Source organism: Pan paniscus, chromosome 16, assembly GCF_029289425.2.
Source record: "Pan paniscus chromosome 16, NHGRI_mPanPan1-v2.0_pri, whole genome shotgun sequence".
Taxonomy (NCBI): Eukaryota; Metazoa; Chordata; class Mammalia; order Primates; family Hominidae; genus Pan; species Pan paniscus.
Window position 1 is genome coordinate 47,364,560 of NC_073265.2, and position 21,912 is coordinate 47,386,471.

Below are 21,912 nucleotides of genomic sequence, written 5' to 3' on the forward strand. Positions count from 1 at the left end.
GTGCAGTGGCACCATCGTGGCTCACTGCAAGCTCCACCTCCCAGGTTCACGTCATTCTCCTGCCTCAGTCTCCCGAGTAGCTGGGACTACAGGTGCCCGCCACCATGCCCAACTACTTTTTTTTGTATTTTTAGTAGAGACCAGGTTTCACCGTGTTAGCCAGGATGGTCTCGATCTCCTGACCTCGTGATCTGCCTGCCTCGGCCTCCCAAAGTGCTGGGATTACAGGCGTGAGCCACCTCGCCTGGCCACAACTGATTTTTAATGTTGATCTTACATTCTTCATACTTGCTGAATTTGTTTTAATAGATTTTTTCAGTGCATAATCCATTAACTTTTCCATGTACAAGATCATATTATCTGTGAATAAAGAGAGTTTTGCTTTTTCTTTACAATCTGGATGCCTTTTATTTCTTTTTCTTGCCTGGTTATTCTGGCTAGACTGTCCAGCACACTGTTGAATAGAAATGGCAAGAGTAGACATTTTGTCTTATTCCTGAACTTAGAAGGAAAAACTAAGTAGTCTTTCACCATTAAGTATGATGTTAGCTGTGGGTTTTTCAGGGATGTCCTTTATCAAATTGATAACTGTCCCTTCTGTTCCTTGTTTGTTGAGTGCTTTTATTACAAAATGTCAAAGATTTTTATTATGTTAGATTTTATCAAATGCTTTTTCTGCCTCTACTGAGATAATATTGAGCTTTTTGGATCTTTTATTCTATTAACATGGTTCTTTACATTGATTGATTTTAATATTTTAAGCTACCTTGTATTCCTGAGATAAATCCTTTTCATGTGTTTCTGGACTTAACATGCTAGCACTTGTTGAGGAGTTTTGTGTCTATATTCCTAAGGGATATTAGTCCATATTTTTTTTTCTTGATGTCTTTGTGTGGTTTTGGTATCAGGATAATATTGGTGTCATAAAATGACTTGAGAAATCTTCCCTCCTCTTTTATTTTTTAGAAGAGTTGGTGAAAGATTGGTGTTAATCTTCCTTAAATGCTTTGTAGAATTCACTAATGAAGCTATCTGGTTCTTAGTGGGAGGTTTTTTTTTGTTTTGTTTTGTTTTGTTTGTTTTTTCCTAACTTAATCTCTGTTACAGATCTATTCATATTTACTATTTCTTTATGAATAAGTTTTGGTAGTTTGTGTCATTCCAGGAATTTGTTCATTTTATTTAAGTTACCTAATTAATTGGCACACGATTGATCATAATATTAAAATACTTTTATTTCTGTCAGATCAGTAATAATATTTTATTTTCATCCTGATTTTAGTAATTTGATTCTTTCTCTTGGTCATTCTTCCTAATGGTTTGTCAATTTTATTGATTTTTTTCCCAAGAACCAACTTTGGGTTTCATAGATTTTTCTCTAGTTTTGCTATTCTCCATTTCATTTATTTTGCTCTAATCTTTATTATTTCCTTCCTTGCATTTGTTTCATGTTTGGTTTGATCTTCTTTTTCTAATTTCTTAAGATGGAAAGTTAAATTATTAATTTGAAGGCTTTCTCTTTTTTAAATGTTGATATTTGTAATTATAAGTTCCTCTGTTTTCACTGCATTCCATAAGTTTAATGTTGTGTTTTGGTTTTCCTTCATCTCAAAGTGTTTTCCAACATCCCTGTGATTTCTTCTTTGACCCATTGATTGTTGAGAAGTGTATTGTTTAGGATAATAGCTGCCAGCTGCATATATGTTGCTGCAACAGACATGATTTTGGTCTTTTTTATGGTTGTGTTGTATTCCATGGTATCCATGGTATGTGTATGTGTATATATAAATATACACATACATGGTGTATGTGTGTGTGTGTGTGTATATATATATTGCATTTTCTTCATCCACCTAGGTTTATTTCATGTCTTTGCTATTTATTATGAATAGCTCTGTGATGAACATACATGTGCATGTCTTTTTGGTAGACAATTTATTTTCCTTTGTATATATACCCAGCACCGGAATTCCTGGGTCCAGTGGTAGTTCTGTTTTTAGTTCTTTGAGAAATCTCCAAACTAGTTTCCACAGTGACTGAACTAATTTACATTGCCACCAACAGTGTATAAGCATTCCCTTTTCTCCATAGCCTCGCCAGCATCTGTTTTTTTTTACTTTTTAGTAATAGTCATTCTGACCGGTATGAGAGATGGTATCTCATTGTGGTTTTGATTTTCATTTCTCTGATGACTAGTATCGATGTCCATTTTTAAAATGTGTTCCGTTGCCACTTGTCTTCTTTTGAAAAGTGTCTGTCCATGCCCTTTGCCCATTTTTAAAAGTAGGATTATTTGTTTTTTTCCTTGTTGATTTATTTAAGTTGCTTATAGATTCTGGATATTAGACCTTTGTTAGATGCATAGTTTGTGAATAGTCTCTCTCATTCTGTAGGTTGTCTGTTTACTCTGCCTATAGTTTCTTTTGCTGTGCAGAGCTCCTTAGTTTAATTAGGTCTCATTTGTCAATTTTTGTTTTTGTTGTAACTGCTTTTGGGGACTTAGGCATAAATTCTTTGCCAAGGCTGATATTGAGAAGGGTATTTCCTAGGTTTTCTTCTAGGATTTTAATAATTTGAGGTCTTACATTTAAATTTTTAATTCATTTTGACTTATTTTTCGTGTATGGTGAAAGGTAGGGGTCCTGATTCATTCTTCTGCATATGGCTAGCCAGTTATCCCAGCACCATTTATTGAATACAGAGTCCTTTCCCCATCACTCATTTTTGTCAGCTTTGTTGAAGATCCAACTATTGCATGTTCTCACTTATAAATGGAGCTAAATATTGAGGACACATGGACATAAAGATGGGAGAAATAGACACTGGAGACTATTGGGGGAAAGGGAAGAAGGGGGAAACTGGCTAAAAACTACCTATCAGGCGCTATGCTCTCTACCTGAGTGCAGGATCATCCATGCCCCAAACCTCAGCAACATGCGATATGCCCCTGTAACAAACCTGGACTTATTCCCCCTTGATCTAAAATAAAAGTTGAAAATTTTAAAAAGAAGTATGTTAGATCCACAATTTTTGTGAATTCCCCAAATATTTTATATTACTGATTTCTAATTTCATTCCAATGTGTTTGATGAGCATATTTTGTTATGTGCTTTCGGTCATTTTAAATTTATTCTGACTTGTTTTGTGACCTGACACAGTGTCTATCCTGTACAATGTTCCACGTCCAGTTGAAAAGAACACGTAGTCTGTTGTTAGGTTGAGTGTTCTATAGATGTTTGTTAGTTCTAGTTAGTTCATAGTGTTGTTTAAGTCTTTTGTTTCCTTGGTGATTTCTGTCTAGTTGTTATATCCATTATTGAAGGTGAGGTACTGATATCCTCAAATATTATTGTTGAAATGTGTATCTCTCTCTTGAATTCTGTCAGTTTTTCTTAATGCATTTTGGGACTCTATTGCTAAATACATATGTGCTTATACTTGTTATCTCTTATTGATGGATTGATAATTTCATCATTGTAAAGTATCCTTCTTTGTCTCCAGAAACAAGTTTTCCTTAAAGTCTCATTTCTCTAATGTCTTAGTCCTTTTAGACCACTATAATATATTGTCCTAGACTGTGTGAACCAAAAAAACCAACCAAACAAACAAAAAACACCAGAGAAAAATGTCTACAAATATGTTGAATTTATTTGAGAATTAGAATGAGGATTATAAGATGCACAGCTATGCCAAGCCCATATATGTCTGAAGAGGGGAGAGTAAAGAAAAACTTTGATTGGCAAAAAGGGAAGTTCACGACTTCTCCCCACTGGTTAAACTAACCCCCTCTTCCTCTATCATGTCTCCACTGAACCTATGCAAACCTCTCTATCCTCAAGAATTTAATGATATTGAAAATAGAGACCATGCTGCTTCCTTTAGAAGTCAATAAATTATACAACTTTAGGTCTTTATAAGGAAGGGCTGACTTTGCACCCAAGACTGTGTGGTAGATAGAGCTCCCTCTCCCCTCTCCCCTCTCCCCTCCCCCCTCCCCCCTCTCCCCTCTCCCTTCTCCCCTCTCCCCTCTTTCCACGGTCTCCCTCTGATGCCGAGCCAAAGCTGGACGGTACTGCTGCCATCTCAGCTCACTGCAACCTCCCTGCCCGATTCTCCTGCCTCAGCCTGCCAAGTGCCTGCCATTGCAGGCGCGCGCCGCCACGCCTGACTGGTTTTCATATTTTTTTGGTGGAGACGGGGTTTCGATGTGTCGGCTGGGCTGGTCTCCAGCTCCTAACCGCGAGTGATCCGCCAGCCTCGGCCTCCCGAGGTGCCGGGATTGCAGACGGACTCTCGTTAACTCAGTGCTCAATGGCGCCCAGGCTGGAGTGCAGTGGCGTGATCTCGGCTCGCTACAACCACCTCCCAGCCACCTGCCTTGGCCTCCCTAAGTGCCGAGATTGCAGCCTCTGCCTGGCAGCCACCCCGTCTGGGAAGTGAGGAGCGTCTCCGCCTGACCGCCCATCGTCTGGGATGTGAGGAGCCCCTCTGCCTGGCTGCCCAGTCTGGAAAGTGAGGAGCGTCTCTGCCCGGCCGCCATCCCATCTAGGAAGTGAGGAGCGCCTCTTCCCGGCCGCCATCACATCTGGGAAGTGAGGAGCGTCTCTGCCCGGCCGCCCATCGTCTGAGATGTGGAGAGCACCTCTGCCCTGCCGCCCCGTCCGGGATGTGAGGAGCGTCTCTGCCCGGCCGCCCTGTCTGAGAAGTGAGGAGACCCTCTGCCTGGCAACCGCCCCGTCTGAGAAGTGAGGAGCCCCTCCGCCCGGCAGCCACCCCATCTGAGAAGTGAGGAGCGTCCTCCCTCCTCGTCCGGAGGGAGGTGGGGGGGTCAGACCCCCACCCGGCCAGCCGCCCCGTCCGGGAGGTGAGGGGCGCCTCTGCCCGGCCGCCCCTACCGGGAAGTGAGGAGCCCCTCTGCCCGGCCAGCCGCCTCGTCCGGGAGGGAGGTGGGGGGGTCAGCCCCCCACCTGGCCAGCCGCCCCGTCCGGGAGGCAAGGGGTGCCTCTGCCCGGCCGCCCCTACTGGGAAGTGAGGAGCCCCTCTGCCCGGCCAGCCGCCCCGTCAGGGAGGGAGGTGGGGGGTTCAGCCCCCCGCCCGGCCAGCCGCCCCGTCCGGGAGGGAGGTGGGGGGGTCAGCCCCCCGCCCGGCCAGCCGCCCCGTCCGGGAGGGAGGTGGGGGGATCAGCCCCCCGCCCGGCCAGACGCCCTGTCCGGGAGGTGAGGGGCGCCTCTGCCCGGCCGCCCCTACTGGGAAGTGAGGAGCCCCTCTGCCCGGCCAGCCGCCCCGTCCGGGAGGGAGGTGGGGGGGTCAGCCCCCCGCCTGGCCAGCCGCCCTGTCCAGGAGGTGGGGGGGGCGCCTCTGCCCGGCCGCCCCTACTGGGAAGTGAGGAGCCCCTCTGCCCGGCCAGCCGCTCTGTCTGGGAGGGAGGTGGGGGGGTCAGCCGCCCCGTCCGGGAGGGAGGTGGGGGGGGTCAGCCCCCCACCCGGCCAGCCGCCCCGTCCGGGAGGGAGCTGGGGGGCTCAGCCCCCCGCCCGGCCAGCCGCCCCGTCCGGGAGGGAGGTGGGGGGGTCAGCCCCCCGCCTGGCCAGCCGCCCCATCTGGGAGGGAGGTGGGGGGATCAGCCCCCCGCCCGGCCAGCCGCCCCGTCCGGGAGGTGAGGGGCGCCTCTGCCCGGCCGCCCCTACTGGGAAGTGAGGAGCCCCTCTGCCCGGCCAGCCGCCCCGTCCGGGAGGGAGGTGGGGGGGTCAGCCCCCCGCCCGGCCAGCCGCCCCGTCCGGGAGGGAGGTGGGGGGTTCAGCCCCCCGCCCGGCCAGCCGCCCCGTCCGGGAGGGAGGTGGGGGGTGTCAGCCCCCCGCCCGGCCAGCCGCCCCGTCCGGGAGGGAGGTGGGGGGGTCAGCCCCCCGCCTGGCCAGCCGCCCCGTCCGGGAGGGAGGTGGGGGGATCAGCCCCCCGCCCGGCCAGCCGCCCTGTCCGGGAGGTGAGGGGCGCCTCTGCCCGGCCGCCCCTACTGGGAAGTGAGGAGCCCCTCTGCCCGGCCAGCCGCCCAGTCCGGGAGGGAGGTGGGGGGGTCAGCCCCCTGCCGGGCCAGCCGCCCCATCGGGGAAGTGAGGGGCGCCTCTGCCCGGCCGCCCCTACTGAGAAGTGAGGAGCCCCTCTGCCCGGCCAGCCGCCCTGTCCGGGAGGGAGGTGGGGGGTCAGCCCCCCGCCCGGCCAGCTGCCCCGTCCGGGAGGGAGGTGGGGGGGGGTCAGCCCCCCGCCCGGCCAGCCGCCCCGTCTGGGAGGTGAGGGGCGCTTCTGCCCGGCCGCCCCTACTGGGAAGTGAGGAGCTCCTCTGCCTGGCCACCACCCCATCTGGGAGGTGTACTCAACAGCTCATTGAGAACGGGCCATGAAGACAATGGCGGTTTTGTGGAATAGAAAGGGGGGAAAGGTGGGGAAAAGATTGAGAAATCAGATTGTTGCCGTGTCTGTGTAGAAAGAGGTAAACATGGGAGACTTTTCATTTTGTTCTGTACTAAGAAAAATTCTTCTGCCTTGGGATCCTGTTGATCTGTGACCTTACCCCCAACCCTGTGCTCTCTGAAACATGTGCTGTATCCACTCAGGGTTGAATGGATTAAGGGCGGTGCAAGATGTGCTTTGTTAAACAGATGCTTGAAGGCAGCATGTTCGTTAAGAGTCATCACCACTCCCTAATCTCAAGTACCCAGGGACACAAACACTGCGGAAGGCCGCAGGGTCCTCTGCCTAGGAAAACCAGAGAACTTTGTTCACTTGTTTATCTGCTGACCTTCCCTCCACTATTGTCCTGTGACCCTGCCAAATCCCCCTCTGCGAGAAACACCCAAGAATGATCAATAAAAAAGAAAAAAAAAAAAAAAAAAGAAAAAATAAAGCAAGAAGAAGGCTGGCCCTCCATAAAAAAAAAAAAAAAGGAAGGGCTGAGTAGCCTGCAGCTGTCATTTCTTAGTTCTTATAATTTGTCAATTATAACAAAGTGAAAAAAAAAAAAAAGAAAATAGAAATGTATTTTTACTTCATTGTCCAATTGTCCATTGTTAATATAAATATACTTGATTTATGTATATTAATACTGTATCCTGCAACCTTGCTAAGTTCACATAATAGTTTGAGTAAACTTTTTTTGTCGAAAAAAAAAAAAAAGGGAAGTTCACATAAACTGCTTGGAAACACAGTTTATTGCTTTTGAATACTCAAATGCAGAGTTTGGTGTCAGTTCATTAGTGGAGATGCTGTTACTGGGCAGGTGTTCTTTTGAGAGCATCTTATCTAAATTTCCACAGCCCTAAAGAAATAATTTTTTGTGGGGTCATTGTATAAAGTTGTTGAAACAGACTTTACCTTAGACATGCAAGCATTAATTCTCCCCCTTCATGCTCTCCTGGCTTTGTTTTTTTGCGGGGGGCTCTAACAAAAAAGTGATTTCATCCTAGTATCTGCAAATTTCAAAATTAGGTAGCATATAAACAATAGAAATCTATTTCTCACAGTTCTAGAGGCTGGGAAGTCCAAGATCAAGGCACCAGCAGATTCAGTGTCTGCAGAGAGTCTACTTCTTGGTTTGAAAATGGAAAACTGACTTCTTGTTGGGTCTTCACATAGTGGAAAAGGTGAGGGGGTTCTTTCTGTTGTCTCTTTTACAAGGGCATTGATTGCATTCATGAAGATGCTACCCTCATGCTCTAATAATTCTCAGAGGTCCCACCTCTTGATACCATCACCTTGGGGGTTAGGATTTCAACATATGAATTTGAAGGGAACATAAACATTCAGTGCATTGCATCTGATGTTAGTATAGTTGCTTCAGCTCTGTTTTTATTACTATTTGCATGGTGTATCTTTTTTCACTCTTTTACTTTCAACCTATCTGCGACTTTGAATCTAAAGTATATCTCCTGTAGACAGCACACAGTTCATGTTTTATTTTAATTTATTCTGCCAATCTCTGCCTTCTGATTGGACTGCTTAATCTATTTACCTTTAATGTAATTACTGATAAGATTCATGTCTGCCATTTTGCTATTTGTTTTCTGTATGTCTTCTGCCTTCTTTTCTTTCTTTATCCCTCCATTACTTCCTACTTTTGTGTTAAGTAGATATTTTTCATTGTACCATTTTAATTCCCTCATGCTATATTTTAAAATTATTTTTAGTGATTGTCCTAGGGATTACAATTAACATAATAATTTATAACAATAATGTTCAGATTAATACCAATATAATTTTATTAGCAAACAAAAAATTTTGTTCATGTATAGCTTTATTCTCTTCTCTCTTTTTTGTGCTGTTATTGTCACAGAAATTACATATGCATATGTTATATGCCCATTAACGTGGATTTGTAATTATTGATTTATGCAGCTGCCTTTAAAAACCAGATAGGAAAAAAAATGAGTTACAAACAAAAAATATATCTATACTGCCTTTTATATTTTCCTATTTAGTTGACTTTATAAATGTTTCTTATTTCTTCATGTGGATTGATATTACTATCTAGTATCTGTTCATTTTAGTATTCAAGATTCCCTTTAGTGTATCTTGTAGGGCATAACTTCTAACAACAAATTCTCAGTTTTTGTTTATCTGGGTATATCTTAATTTTTTCTTCATTTTTGAAGGATATTTTTGCCAGATAAAGAATTCTTAGTTGATAGAGATTTTTTTTATTTTAGAATTTTCAATATGTCATTCCATTGCCTTTTGGCCTCCCTGGTTTCTGATGAGAAATAAGCCATCAATCTTTTTGAGACTCACTTGGACACCATGAGTCACTTGTGTCTTGCTGCTTTCTTTGTCTTTGTCTTTTGGCAGTTTAATTATGTGTCTAGATGTGGATCTCTTTGAGTTTATCCTATTTGGACTTTGTTGAACTTCTCTGATGCATGTATTAATAGTTTTCAACAAATTTGAGAAGTTTATAGACATTATTTATTTAAATATTCTCTCTGCCCCTTTTTCTCCTTCTCTCCTTGACTTCCTGTTATGTGTATATTGGTATGCTTGATTGTGTCCACTGGTTTCTGAGGCTTTGTTCATTTTTCTTCATTTTTTTTCTTTCTGTTGCTCACACTGGATAATCTCAATTGATTTATCTCTGAGTTCACTGCCTTGTCTATCTGCTCAAATATGCTGTTGATTCTTCCAGGTAAATTTTTCATTTCAGTTATTGTAATTTGTAACTCCAGAATTTCTATTTGGTTTCTTTTTATCATTCCTATATTCATCAATATTCTCTATTTGGTAAGATGTCATTTCGCATTTTCTTTTAGTTCTTTAGACATTGTTGCCTTTTAGTTCTTTGGATATATTTTAAATAGCTGATTCAAAGTCTTGGATCGGTAAGGCTAATGTTTGGGCTTCTATAAGGAAAAGTTTCTATTAGTTCCTTTTCTATCCCCCATTTATATGCCATACTTTCTTGATTTTTTTTTTTGCATGTTCAATAATTTTTTGTTGCAAACTGGACATTTAAAATAACATAATGTGAAAATTCTGGAAACCAGATTATCTCCCCTCGTCAATATTTATTTTTTGTTTGATAACCTTTCTGAACTAATTCTGTAAAGTCCATATTATTTGTTGTGTATGGCCACCTGAAGTCTCTGCTTAGTTATCTTAGAGGCCAGCCATTGTTTGGAAATAAACTTCCTTAGAGATGCCTGGAACCAGTAAGTCTCCCAGTCTTTGCCTAGGGGCTCTGTATGTTTGTTGGTGGCATGCCTTTAACATTCACCCTAAAAGTTGTAACTCCACTTTTATCTTTATTTCTTGCTTGTAAAGAGCATCAAAGTTAGCCAGAAAACCACAGAAAAAATCAAATAACAATTTTCTGGGAATGGGACTTTGAAGAACCCCATTCTCCCATCTCTAGTGGCCACCAGGTGCTGCTTTTTACCATCATTGTGGACTGTTGGTTTTTAAGACTATCACACAGCTGTTAAGGGGGATGAAAATAGTCCAAATTAAAATGCCACAAAGCCTCCTGCTCTTACTGAGATTTGTCCATATTTCTTAAATAAATGCGTACCTGAATTGCTGCAAATCTTGTTAATTTTTAGAGTCCTGAAAGAAGCTGATTCTGACCATCTTTGCCACTGTTCTTCTTGCTTTTACAGAGGAGACAATTTTCAGAGGTCCTTCTTTCATCTTTTTCACTAACAAACATTTTTAGTTTTTTGTTTTGTTTTGTTTTGAAACAGGGTCTCGCTTGATCACCCAGGCTGGAGTGCAGTGGCACAATCCTGGCTCACTGCAGCCCCAACCTCCTGGACCCACGTGACCCTCTCACCTCAACTTCCTGAGTACCTGGGACTATAGTCGTGTGCCATTATGGCTGGCTAATTTATTTATTTATTTATTTTTCTGGAGAGATGAAGTTTCACCATGCCCAGTTTGGTCTCAAAATGCTGGGCTCAAGCAATCCACCCCCCTTCAGCCTCCCAAAGTGCTGGGATTACAGGCATGAGCCACCGCTCCCAGCCTCATTTTTAACATTTTTGATAAGTTATCAGCATTTAGTCATGACCTGACATTTGCATATCAATTTATACTTTATAAAACTTATTTGCATCAAGGCATTGGTTTTTATTCTAAGTTTATAGATGAAGAAACTGAAACTTATTTGGTACATGATCAGAATCAGATAGCCGATTAGCAGTGGGACTGTGCATTCATTACAGAACACGTGTGAAACCTGGCTCTATTTATCATGTTGTCCTCAATATATGGCACTGCTCTGATCAGTTTGAATCACGCAGAAAAAGGGATTAATATACAGAAGTATCAAAGTATTTGGTTCTAAATTCTTCACAAACTCTAAGATCTGTATTTTCTGAGAAATAAATAATTTAGTGCTTGTGTAGTCAAGGAAGCTTTAAGAAAATAATGTGGAAGGGCAGGTAGACTTTAAATAGATGAAAAAGAGAGGGGAAGGGGTATCAGGCAAAGGAACACCAGGGGTCTGCAGAACTTTTTTTCTGAGTCTGGCAGGGAGACCTAACAAACAGATTGTGAGCACTGCTTTTCCTACAATTTCTCATTTCATTATTTCCACAAAATGCATGGATTCTTATTCCCACTTTATAAAAATAATGAGAAAAGTGAGACTTAGCACTACAATTGCCAGAGATCACAGAACTATTAATTAATTGTTCCAGATGTCATTCTTTGGACTCTGTAGCAAAACTACCTGCGTTCAAATCCAGCTCTTCAACTTGTTTTCTGGGTGACTATGGGTAAATGAATTAACTTCCTTATCCTTAGATTTATAATCCATAAAGTAGAGAGAATGGTAGCATCTACTTCCTAAGGCTGTTGTGAAAATTAACTGAATTAATGAATTAAGTACTTTAATATGTTTATGTATGATTTTTGCAATAATCTTACAATAATTTAAAATTTATTAGAATAGAAAATTTACATATATCAATAAATACATCTATTATTATTTACATATACTATACCATTTTTATTGCATTTGAATTTCAAAATATTAATTACATGTTTAATGCAAGTACCTGTCACATAGAAAGTTCTCTACGTCAGGTGCAATGGTTCATGCCTGTTATCTCAGCCCTTTGGGAGGTCAAGGCAGTAGGATCACATAAGCCCAGGGGTTCAAGACCAGCCTGAGCACCATACAGAGACTCCATCTCTACAAACATTTTTTAAAAAATTAACCGGGCATGGTGGCCCGCACCTGTATTTCCAGCTGCTTGGGAGGCTGAGGTTGCATGGGTGACAAAGCAAGGCCTTATCTCAAAGAGAAAAGGAAAATTCTCTAGACAACAACACTACAACCCTTCCTATCACACATTACCTACCTGAGAGAGATTTAAAATCCACTTAGTCTTCCAAATATAGTCCTTCTCTTAGATCCTAGAAATTATATTTCTCCAATGCCTCTTACATTTCCAGTTTTTCAATTCTGACCCTATATCACTGGCTCAAGTATGCATTACTCCTTACCTCCACAATTACATTATTTCCTCCATTGTCAAGTTGCTATCTCCCCCTTTCTAATAAATGGGTATCTCATTTTCTTACACAAATTTTGTATAGAATTTGAACTCAGTAGTTTTCTGTTATTAATTTTTACGTGAATTTGATTGGCCAACTTTCTTTTCATGAACATTTAGAAGAAGGAAGTTCAGTTAGCTCTTTAAACTTCACAAAGCTCCTTCTTGCTGTTTTCAGGTAGTGTTAAAAAATATTTAAAGGCTTGCATTCTGGGATATTTTGGTTCTGTTCCTCCCACTCATTTTTATCCAAACCTTCATCTCTATTTTGATTCCACTCCTAGCACTTTCTCCTGGAGTCAGAACTCAAATGGGAAGGGAGCCCTGATGGGTCAGTTTGGAGAGTTTATGAGGGGCTGGACTTCCCCTGTCCCCTAGGCCCTCACCATTTGCCCCTTGCACTCACCTATTATTAGAGATGATCTGAACTTTCCCAGTGTTAGCTGCTGGCGTCATATCCCTCTTCTCCCATGTTTTCTGTTGGATATCTGTTGACTGATTCAGGGTTTTTCTCTTTTCAAGTTTTGATGCCTTCTTGCTTCTTTCTGCTTCCTCCCTGACAGAAGAACATAAGACTCAAGCTTTGTAGCAGTTAGTGGCTTATTCCACCTGTTTATATTTTGGGGGTTGGGGGAGATGTTGTCACTCAGTTTTGTTATAACTGTTGATCATGAGTTTTTGGTTTTGCTGGCTGGCACTCTGTGTTTGTTTGTTTGTTTGTTTGAGACAGAGTCTCACTCTGCTGCCCAAGCTGGAGTGCAGTGGTACAATCTCGACTCACTGCAACCTCTGCCTCCTGGTTCAAGGAATTCTCCTGCCTCAGCCTCCCAAATATCTGGGATTATAGGCATGCACCATCCCACCTAGCTAATTTTTGTATTTTTAGTAGAGACAAGGTTTCACCATGTTGGTCAGGCTGGTCTTGAACTCCTGACCTCAAGTGATCCACCCACCTTGGCCTCCCAAAGTGCTGGGATTACAGGCATGAGCCACCACGCCTGGCCCACTCTCTATTTTTATGTGGTGATTTAGGAAGACAAAAGCTATCCTGCCACTGCTACTGCCATTTATCCAGAATCCTCTGTGTTAAACATTCCAAATGTTTTAGATTTTGTGTGAAGTTCCCAAGAAAGAGAACAGTTTAGTGAAGGAGACAGAGAAGCAGACCACAATCAGGGTGCACTCGGCTCTGTACACAGGTACTATGTGTGCAAGAAGAGCATTGCCTAGTTTTGTGAGATAGTGGGGAAGAGAACAGGAAAAACTTCCTGGAAGAGATAATATTAGAGCTGAGCTTTGAAGGACAATTGTAAGTTAGCTAGGTTGATTGAGTTGGGGAAGTCTCTTCTAAGCCAAGGAAATCACATGGGCAAAAGAGTGGAAGCTTGAGATAACAGGACATAGTTAGATACCATATGTTTAACTATAGATGTACAGGGACTGAGAGCATGGTTCTTAGGAGAAATGATGAGATATGAGCCTAGAAAGATGAGTGGAGCAATTCATGAAGGTTGAGGTTGTAAGCTGTGGAATGCATGTAGCATCAGTTATAAACAAGAGACCTTATCTCACAGTGTGCCCTGCTCTGCCCTGTTGCTCAAAGAAATCATTCCAACAGTGATCCCCACCCCTTCCAGTCTAAATGGAACCCTGTGGTTCATACTAATCTTCAACTATCCAACTAATTTGTCTATTGGTTCATTTTTCAGATTTTTGCCAGAACTGTCTTCTGTAAAGTCTCTGTCCCTAGCCTCTTTCTGACTACTTGTTAAATTTTGGGAAGTTCTGTTGACTTCCCACTGTTCCATCCCAGCTCATCAGCCCTGACTCTAAGACAACTTGCCATCTGGCTTCTGGAATCATTACACCCCTCATTACTGTATTCCTTTGTCTATAGATCAACTATTATTAAGCATTTAAAATGTACCAAAAGATGAATAAGAAATTGTCTGTCTTAGTTTGGAATCTCCACTAACTTAGATATTGAGACAAGTGTTAGGGTGTAGTTAGTTTATTCAGGAGGTGCTTCCAGGAAGCACAGGAGGAGGAGTGGGGAAATCAAGAGAGGGAAGGAATAAAAGCTAGCAAAGGATGCATTAATGAATGTGTTGTTGTGGACAACTGGGGCTCAGTTCCTCTGGTTATCCTCTAAGAAATCATGCCTCAAAATGGTCTTAACAAGGGCCAAGAAGCTGCAGTATTTTCCCACAGATTTCTATCTCTCATTGGTTGAGATTTGTCCTGGAAGCAATACATTCTTGGCACTTCTGAGTTGCTCTGCAGCTGTGCAGAACAAGTTCCCGTGGCATTGGAGAAAGCCCTCAACCAGCAAAGCAGGTGGACCCACACTTAAGCTAGGAAGGTGTAACTATCTCTGTAACTATCATCTGCGTGCTCTGTAACTATCATCTGCAGTTGCAGAAAAGCTCAGAAGTCAGCATGGGGATGTAGGACAGGGCATAGACACTATTTTCTATGTAGTCCTTGCTTTCAAGAGGTTTTCTTCTAGTAGGCAGAGACAGCCATGTGAACAAATAGAGCATTGTAGTATTGTGAGTGCTATGGTAGGAGAATATACAGTGTACGTGTGGGAGGAGGTACAATGGAGGAAGTGGTGTATTGTACTTGGAAAGGATTGGGAAAGGTTCCCAAGAAAAGTCACCCATAGACTCCACTCTGTCCTACTTGACCTAATCTCTCAACTGAGACACAAACTCACAACTGAGTTGAGGGGAGTGGGCAGGGAGGATGACAACAGAAGACTTCTATGATCCAGTCTGCACTTTGGTGAGTCAGTCTTCCAACAGTGTGGAGGACAGGCTGGAGCAGAACAAGTCCAGAGGATTCATTAGGAAACTTTGTACTAAATCATGCAAGACTGTCCGAGAGCCCGGATTATATCTGTGGCAGTGGGGCTGAAGAGAAGAGAAACATTCTAGAAGAATAATGGAGGATTGAGAGAACGTGTTAATGGATTGCATACGAGGGTTGCAGGAGAGAGAAGAGTTTAAAGATGTGTCTGGATGAAATGACTGGGTCATGGTGATGCCATTTAGGGAGATGGGGATACAGGAGGAAGAAAAGGCTTTACAGGAAGGAGGGTGACCTCCTATATGAATGAGTTGAGGTGCTCTTGGGACATTCATATAAGGACTGTGACCACAGCATGACAGAAATTAGAAAAGGTGAAGGACAATGTGGCCAAAGAGTTTGGAATTCAAAGGAATGAGGGTTGAGCAAACAGTGAGGACTCAGGTAAGTTGCTCTCTTTCTCTTGTCCCAGAGATGCAGGTAGGAAAGGAGATATAAAAGAATGAACCATTGAAAATAGAGTCACAAAAGAAATTCGGTTCTCAGAAGAGAGACAATAAGACAATTTGCAATTGGGGCCAAAGGGAGAAGCAAATGGAGAAGGTGAGGGTAGAAGGATCCTATTATTAATCACAGACTTTCCCCAGGATTCTAAAGAGAAACTCATGAGAAGTTGTTGAGGCATGTTTGCCAAGCCCATCCCCAATTGATGGGAAGCGGAAAAGAGAGATGGAGTGTATTTCCAGCTCACTATAAATAAACAGCACTTTCTATCTGTACCATAGGCTAAATAATCTCACTTTATTTATTTATTTATTTATTTATTTATTTACTTACTTACTTATTGAGACGGGATCTCGCTTTATTGCTGAGCCTGCAGTGCAGTGGCACAATCACACTCACTTCAGCCTCAACTTCCCAGGCTCCAGCAATCCTCCCACCTCATCCTCCCAAGTAGCTGGGACCATAGGTGCATACCACCATGCCTGGCTAATTTTTGTATTTTTGGCAGAGAACAGGGTTTCGCCATGTTGCCCAGGTTGGTCTGCAACTCCTGAGCTCAAGCAATCCACCTGTCTTGGACTCCCAAAGTGCTGGGATTACACTTGTGAGCCACCACACGCAGTCCTAATCTCACTTTCTAAAGCCTTCTAAGTTATGCCATTTTCAGTCTTTTATGAGAGAAAATACCTGCAAAATATCTTTCAGGCTTTTAAATATCAAGAGTTGAAATAAAGTTAATATTTTTAGTTGAATACTTTAAAAAATTTTTGTCCCATTGAACGTTTTTTTCTTTGTGCAGGTCACATGGTGGACCATATTTCAGAACAGCTATTATCAGATGGTGGAAGAAGGGCCAGAATGAAGGACACAATGTGTTCTGAGGTAGATAATTGTTTTCTGAGAAAAGATGAAACAGACGAAAAGGAATTATCCATTCATAAGATCCTTTAGGTGTTCCAAGGAATGTATAAGAAGCTTTTTTCCTCACAATATTGACTCATCCCCAGCAAGAGGATGATTCAAAATAATAAGTGATTATAGTACCGGTCAGTAACAACTCTAAGACTTCATAAAGGAAAACATTATGAATGATAAATTACGCAGAAGAAAGTCTTTGATAAAAGGGAGGAAATTACACTGGTGGAGAGGAGTGAGATAAGAGAGCATTCTTGGCAGGGCAACAGTGTGAACAAGTGTAGAGTTAAGAGTGACAATGCATTTTCAGGGGAATGACTTAGAATGTCCCAGCTGGGGAATGTTGGGGATGACATTGGAGAGATAAAGTGGGTCTCATTGGCTGATGGCCCTTAATGCTTGGTGCAGAGAGTGGATTGATCTGATAGGTAAGAGAAGACATTGTAAATGTAGCAGGAGAATGCCGGGATAAGAGTGACATTAGAGAAATAATTTTCTGGATTGTTAAAGAAACCAGTTAAGCCAGTGGCTCGCAACATATTTGGGGCACTGACTGCTGAGGTAGATTGAATAATGGCCTCCCAAAGACATTCACATTCTAATTCCTGGAACCCATTAGTGTTACGGTATGTGGCAAAGCGGACTTTGCAAATGTTAGGGATCTCAAGATGGGGAGACTATCCTGGATTACCTGAGTGGGGCCAATGTAATCACAAAGGTCTTTATCAGAGAGAGACAGGAGGTCAGAGTGAGTAGGCAATGTAACGACATAAGTGAGGGCTGGACTAGTGCAAGGAGGGGACCACAGGCCGACAAATGCTGGTGGTATCCGGAAGCTGGGAAAGGCAAAGAAATGGAAGCCTCCAGAAGGAGTGAAGCCCTCCCAAAGCTTTGATTTTTAGACTTCTGTCCTCCAGAACTGTAGGAAAAAAAAAACTTATGTTGTTTTAAGCCATTAAATTTTTAGTGATTGTTACGGTGGTACTAGGAAACTGATACAAGCCCCTTTAAGAAGCTGATGGAAAGTATTATTTGACACAAGAAATACGTGTATGTACACAAACACACGAGAATTTTAAAAATATTTTCAGGGGTTTTATAGTCCCACTAAAGCTCATCTGTGGACCTTATAGAGGGTGTTTAGTTCCCAGGTTAATAAACCCTGGAGTTGACAGGTTATTTTCATACTTAACACATGTAATAAAAAGGTTTAGGGCTGTATCAGTAAGACAGGAAAAGACAGTGTAAATCTAAGAGGTATTATGGTAGAGGGCTAAATTTGCAGTCTAAGGACAGGGCTACATTAAAGCTGACTCCAAGATTTCAAACCTGGGAGACCAAGAGAATAGGTTATGTCAACAAGAGATGGAGAAGGTAAGAAGACAAGAAAGTTTGCCGGGAAAAATGTGGGGTACAGCCTGTGATACAGAGGCTACCATTCGAGGTCTTCAGTTCATCTCAGGACCTAGAACCCCCAAGGAGAACACTTGTGTGAGGCAAACCAGAGGCTAGAGCTCAGGCTTGAAAAGAAACGTGAGAGAATGAGCAAGAGAGAAGCCAAGAACAGAGCTTGGGGTAGAGTTCCCCCAGCAAGGAATTGAGTAGAGCCAGGGAAGGGACTGGAAATGGATCATCATGGATGCCACAGAGGTGGGCGTGAGGATGATGCCCCCAATCTGTACCCGCCAATTCCTCTAATCAATATAATAACTGACTGCTACCTGAGGTTCAACCCCAGGATCAGTTCAGTTCCTAGGAAGACTGGTAAGTTGGTCTTCAGCCAGAGGGATGTTAAGATGGAAAAATATAGTTAATTGACTCAGAATTGGGGCCAAAATAACAAGAAACAACAGAAGTAAAATAAATAAACAAAGTGCAGGACAGCATAATGTGAAAAGATACAACCAGGGCTGTCCCAGGAAATTCCAGATATCTGGTCTAACTTGATAATGGACAACAAGGTCTATGTCATTATTTTAGGAGTCTATAAAAAGGTACCCCTGCAATATGTAGACAGTTTAAGGAAAGGGTCACTCTAAATTTTGTGCAAAAAAAATAGAACATTCTGGAGAAAAGTATGAGCTCTAGAACTGTTGGGGTGATTGGACCCAACACCAGGTCATGGGGGTAACGAAGTCCGGCAGAATTAAAGAAATGAGAAAAGACAGTTTGAGAGAGAAAGTGGGACCAGCAGGCCATCACGAGTGTGGAGGCTGCGAAGGCCCCGAGTTCTGGAAGCTCAGACTATTTATTGGTGATCAAACAAAGAAACAGGTGGTGAGAATGTGGGGTTGAAAGGGAGCGTTGCATTAAGCACATGATTTACAGCTGTGATGGTTTAGCATATGCTCTGCTACTTGAGATAGTGGAGAGCAGGTTCTTTTAACTCAAGATACAATCAATCCTGGGAGAGCAAGGAGCAAGGAGCCAGCAAGTCTAGACATATTCCAGAGTCACGAGTCCTGGATTCTATCCAAGCCACGAGGGGTTTTATGCCCCGGACTTAGATTATGGTGTGTCAGGGTAGCCTTCCACCCTTTAGCACAGAGTTTGGTGTTCCAAAGGCCACAAAGGATTTTAGACCCTGGACCCCACATGTGTTCCAAGACTCTTTTACATTATGTCAGACTTGCAAGCCCTGCCTCAGCTTCTCCCAACACACAGCTTTTCCCAACATAGAACCAGGAAGACCTCGATTCAAATCAGGACTCCTCCAGTTACTGCCACCCAGGCAAATGTCCTAATGCCCAGAAGTCTAGTTTTCTTATCTTTAGAACTGCAATAACAATATCTTTCATTACAAAGATATTGCCAAGATTATGTGTGGTAATATTTGTATTGTAAATTATTTTTAATTTTCCATATTTATGATTTTTTGGTATCTTAAGAAAACCTTTCTAGCTGAGCAGAGACTGCTCCCCCAGGGCTAGCCAATTCTTAAAGATTAACAAATGGCTCACGTAGGAGCACGTCTTTGATATATTAACCAATGCAGAGCCATACCTTCTCTATCTGGTCCACACACCCCAAGAAGCAAGATTTCTCTGCCTTAATCATCCCAAGACCAGGTGCCAGGCAACTCGCAACCATCCGTATAGCCTAAAGCCCACTGAAATTATCAAAATAACCAATGCTAAACTGTACACCCTGTCCTGACTTTCCTTTCCTTTGGAAATCTCAAAACAGTCCTAAACCTTTATTTAGGGCTGTGGTGGCTCACCCCTGTAATCCCAACACTTTGGGAGGCCAAGGTGGGAGGATCACTTGAGCCCAGGAGTTTGAGAGCAGCCTGGGCAATGTAGTGAGACCTTGCCTCCATAACGTCTCTACAAAAAATTAAAAATTGGCAGGGTGTGGTGGCTCGTGACTGTAATCCCAACTATGAGGGAGGCTGAGGTGAAAGGATTGCTTGAACCCAGGAGTTGGACACTGCAGTGAACTTTGATCATGCCACTGCACTCCAGCCTGGGTGACAGAGCAGGAACTCATCTCAAAAAAAAAAAAAGACCTAAACCCTCTCCTTGCTACTGTCACCTGCCTCCCGACCACCCTAGTGTCTTTCCCTTATATGTAGCACTTTGTGGGGTAGCATGGCCTGCCGTACCTCTTGTCTCTAGGATCTGTGAGTATAATAAACTTTGTTTTTTTACCTGAGCCTCTCCTGTATCTCCTCTTGGGGCCACACCTGATTGACCATCACATAAAAGATTACAAAACAATATTCATAAAGCAATTTGCATGGTACTTGACACATAAAAAATTGCTCAGTAAGAAGTGGCTGTTGTCCCTTGATAAGACAGCTGCTAGGCAGTATGTCTTGGAGATGTTACACAATTTGATTGTGCTCCACCACAATAACATTCTATCTACTCTAGTCTGATCTAATCTACTTCCACATCAGATCAAGGGGTTGTTACTCTGAAACTATAACCCACTCCATAGTATTGTGAAATGTCTGAGGTCATGGTGCTGTCATAAAGAAAAGGGGTTGCTTGGAATCTAGAAAAAGTATAGACAAAGAAGAGTCACAGGTATTATGTCCTTCCTGTTTGTCATATGGACTGTGTTATATGAAATAATTCATTTACTCCTCAGAAGAGTCCCATGAGGTATGAACTATTATTATATTCATATGTCCTATAAGGAAACTGAGGTGCAAAGCAGTTAATAGCTTGCTCAAGGTTCATAACTATTAAGTATTGAAAGAGAAATATTAATAGAAACCCAAGCCCTCTAATTTGGGGGTTTTTGAACTCAACCCTATACTCTTCTCTCTCTCACGAGTAAGGAAATGGTCTCCAGCACCACTCAGGTGATGGAGTCATGACCAAAGAACACAATATTCTGGTTCCTTCCATAGATAGATCCCCACAGTAGAAATAGGTACATCAATCAGGTTACTGTCTGAATCTTTTCTGGAACAGAGTGATAGGAGTGAGGGTGCTAGGGTTTCTGACACATAAAGATTCTGGTTGCTGGGCTAGATGTCAGAATGGATGGGGACAATTTCCAAGAGTTATCTGAAGGACAGAAGCCAGGAGTGAAAGTCAGGTTGAGAACTAGGAACCATCTAAAGAAATATCAATCCCAAAGCAGATGGACTCAAAGGTGAAAACCTGGCTGAGGAAAAGGGAGTATGAAATAGAGCCACCAGATGGAGTCATCAAGTTCAGTAGGGTCTGGAACCTGGAGACAGAATCCCTGAGAGTGGAATGGGAAGCAAGTTCTTTCTTGAAGGGAACCTGTCTGTGGATGGAAGGAGCAGTTCAGTAATAACAGTGAATTGTTAAGGCAGCCATTCCCTCCATTCTAATCCATGTTTTCCAAGATTCCAAGAGTAATTTGGCTTCTCTGATAGACTTTACTACTAAGGAAGCATGTGCTGATCAGCCAACAGGGTAATCATGGTTGTTCTGCACAACGTAAGTTAATAAATGGTCATCTTGTTTGTTAGTCAGTATCTGGTGAATATTGTATCACGATTCAGTTCTCCAGGACTCAGTCACATTTGGGCAATACAATAAAATTAAGCTTCCAGATCTGGGAAGCTGCAAACATCCTGGGTCTCAGTTGATTCCACTCAAAGGACGATCATATCTCCTTTTGTAAGAGAGTTAATCAGTCTTACCTTAACATCTTTTTAGGGGCAAGAAGTTCCATAAATTCTATGTACTAAGAGTTCATTTAATTCAATTGCATGCAAATTAAATGACAATATTATATTTTACAAGCAGTAGCGGCACCAAGAGGTGGCTTGTAGGGCTTTAGGAATCTCCCAATTTCCATCACCTGCTTCAAGCCTCCCCAAATGTAATTATAATGGACCAATTTTGGAGGTGTGTAACTCACATTTTTCAAATCTTAAAGTATCTTCACAAAACAGTTCTATGGGTCCACATCATGCACTCAACACAACTCCAAGAAGTCCCCAAGCTCTTCTTCCAACCAGACTTTTGACCCTGAGGCCCCACTGTTCATGAGTGAAATCAGTAGCAGAACAAGGAGAGACAGCACATTCTAGAAGAAAGAAGACAGGACTAGAAGTTAGGGGCCGGGTGCGGTGACTCAGGCCTGTAATCCTAGCACTTTGGAAGGCCAAGGCGGGTGGATCACGAAGTCAGGAGTTCGCAACCAGCCTGGCCAA

The 21,912-nt window shown here is 42.9% G+C and overlaps 1 protein-coding gene across 1 annotated transcript in view; it reads right to left on the reverse strand.

Annotated features, from left to right (window-relative positions):
* The window catches only part of ALDH1A2 (aldehyde dehydrogenase 1 family member A2), a 180,435-nt gene extending 167,851 nt beyond the window's left edge, over window positions 1-12,584 (reverse strand). The window contains exon 1 of the mRNA XM_055098817.2: window positions 12,445-12,584. The gene's annotated coding sequence lies outside the window, so the exon portion shown is untranslated. The remainder of the gene's footprint in view (window positions 1-12,444) is intronic.
* Window positions 12,585-21,912: the final 9,328 nt, after the last annotated feature.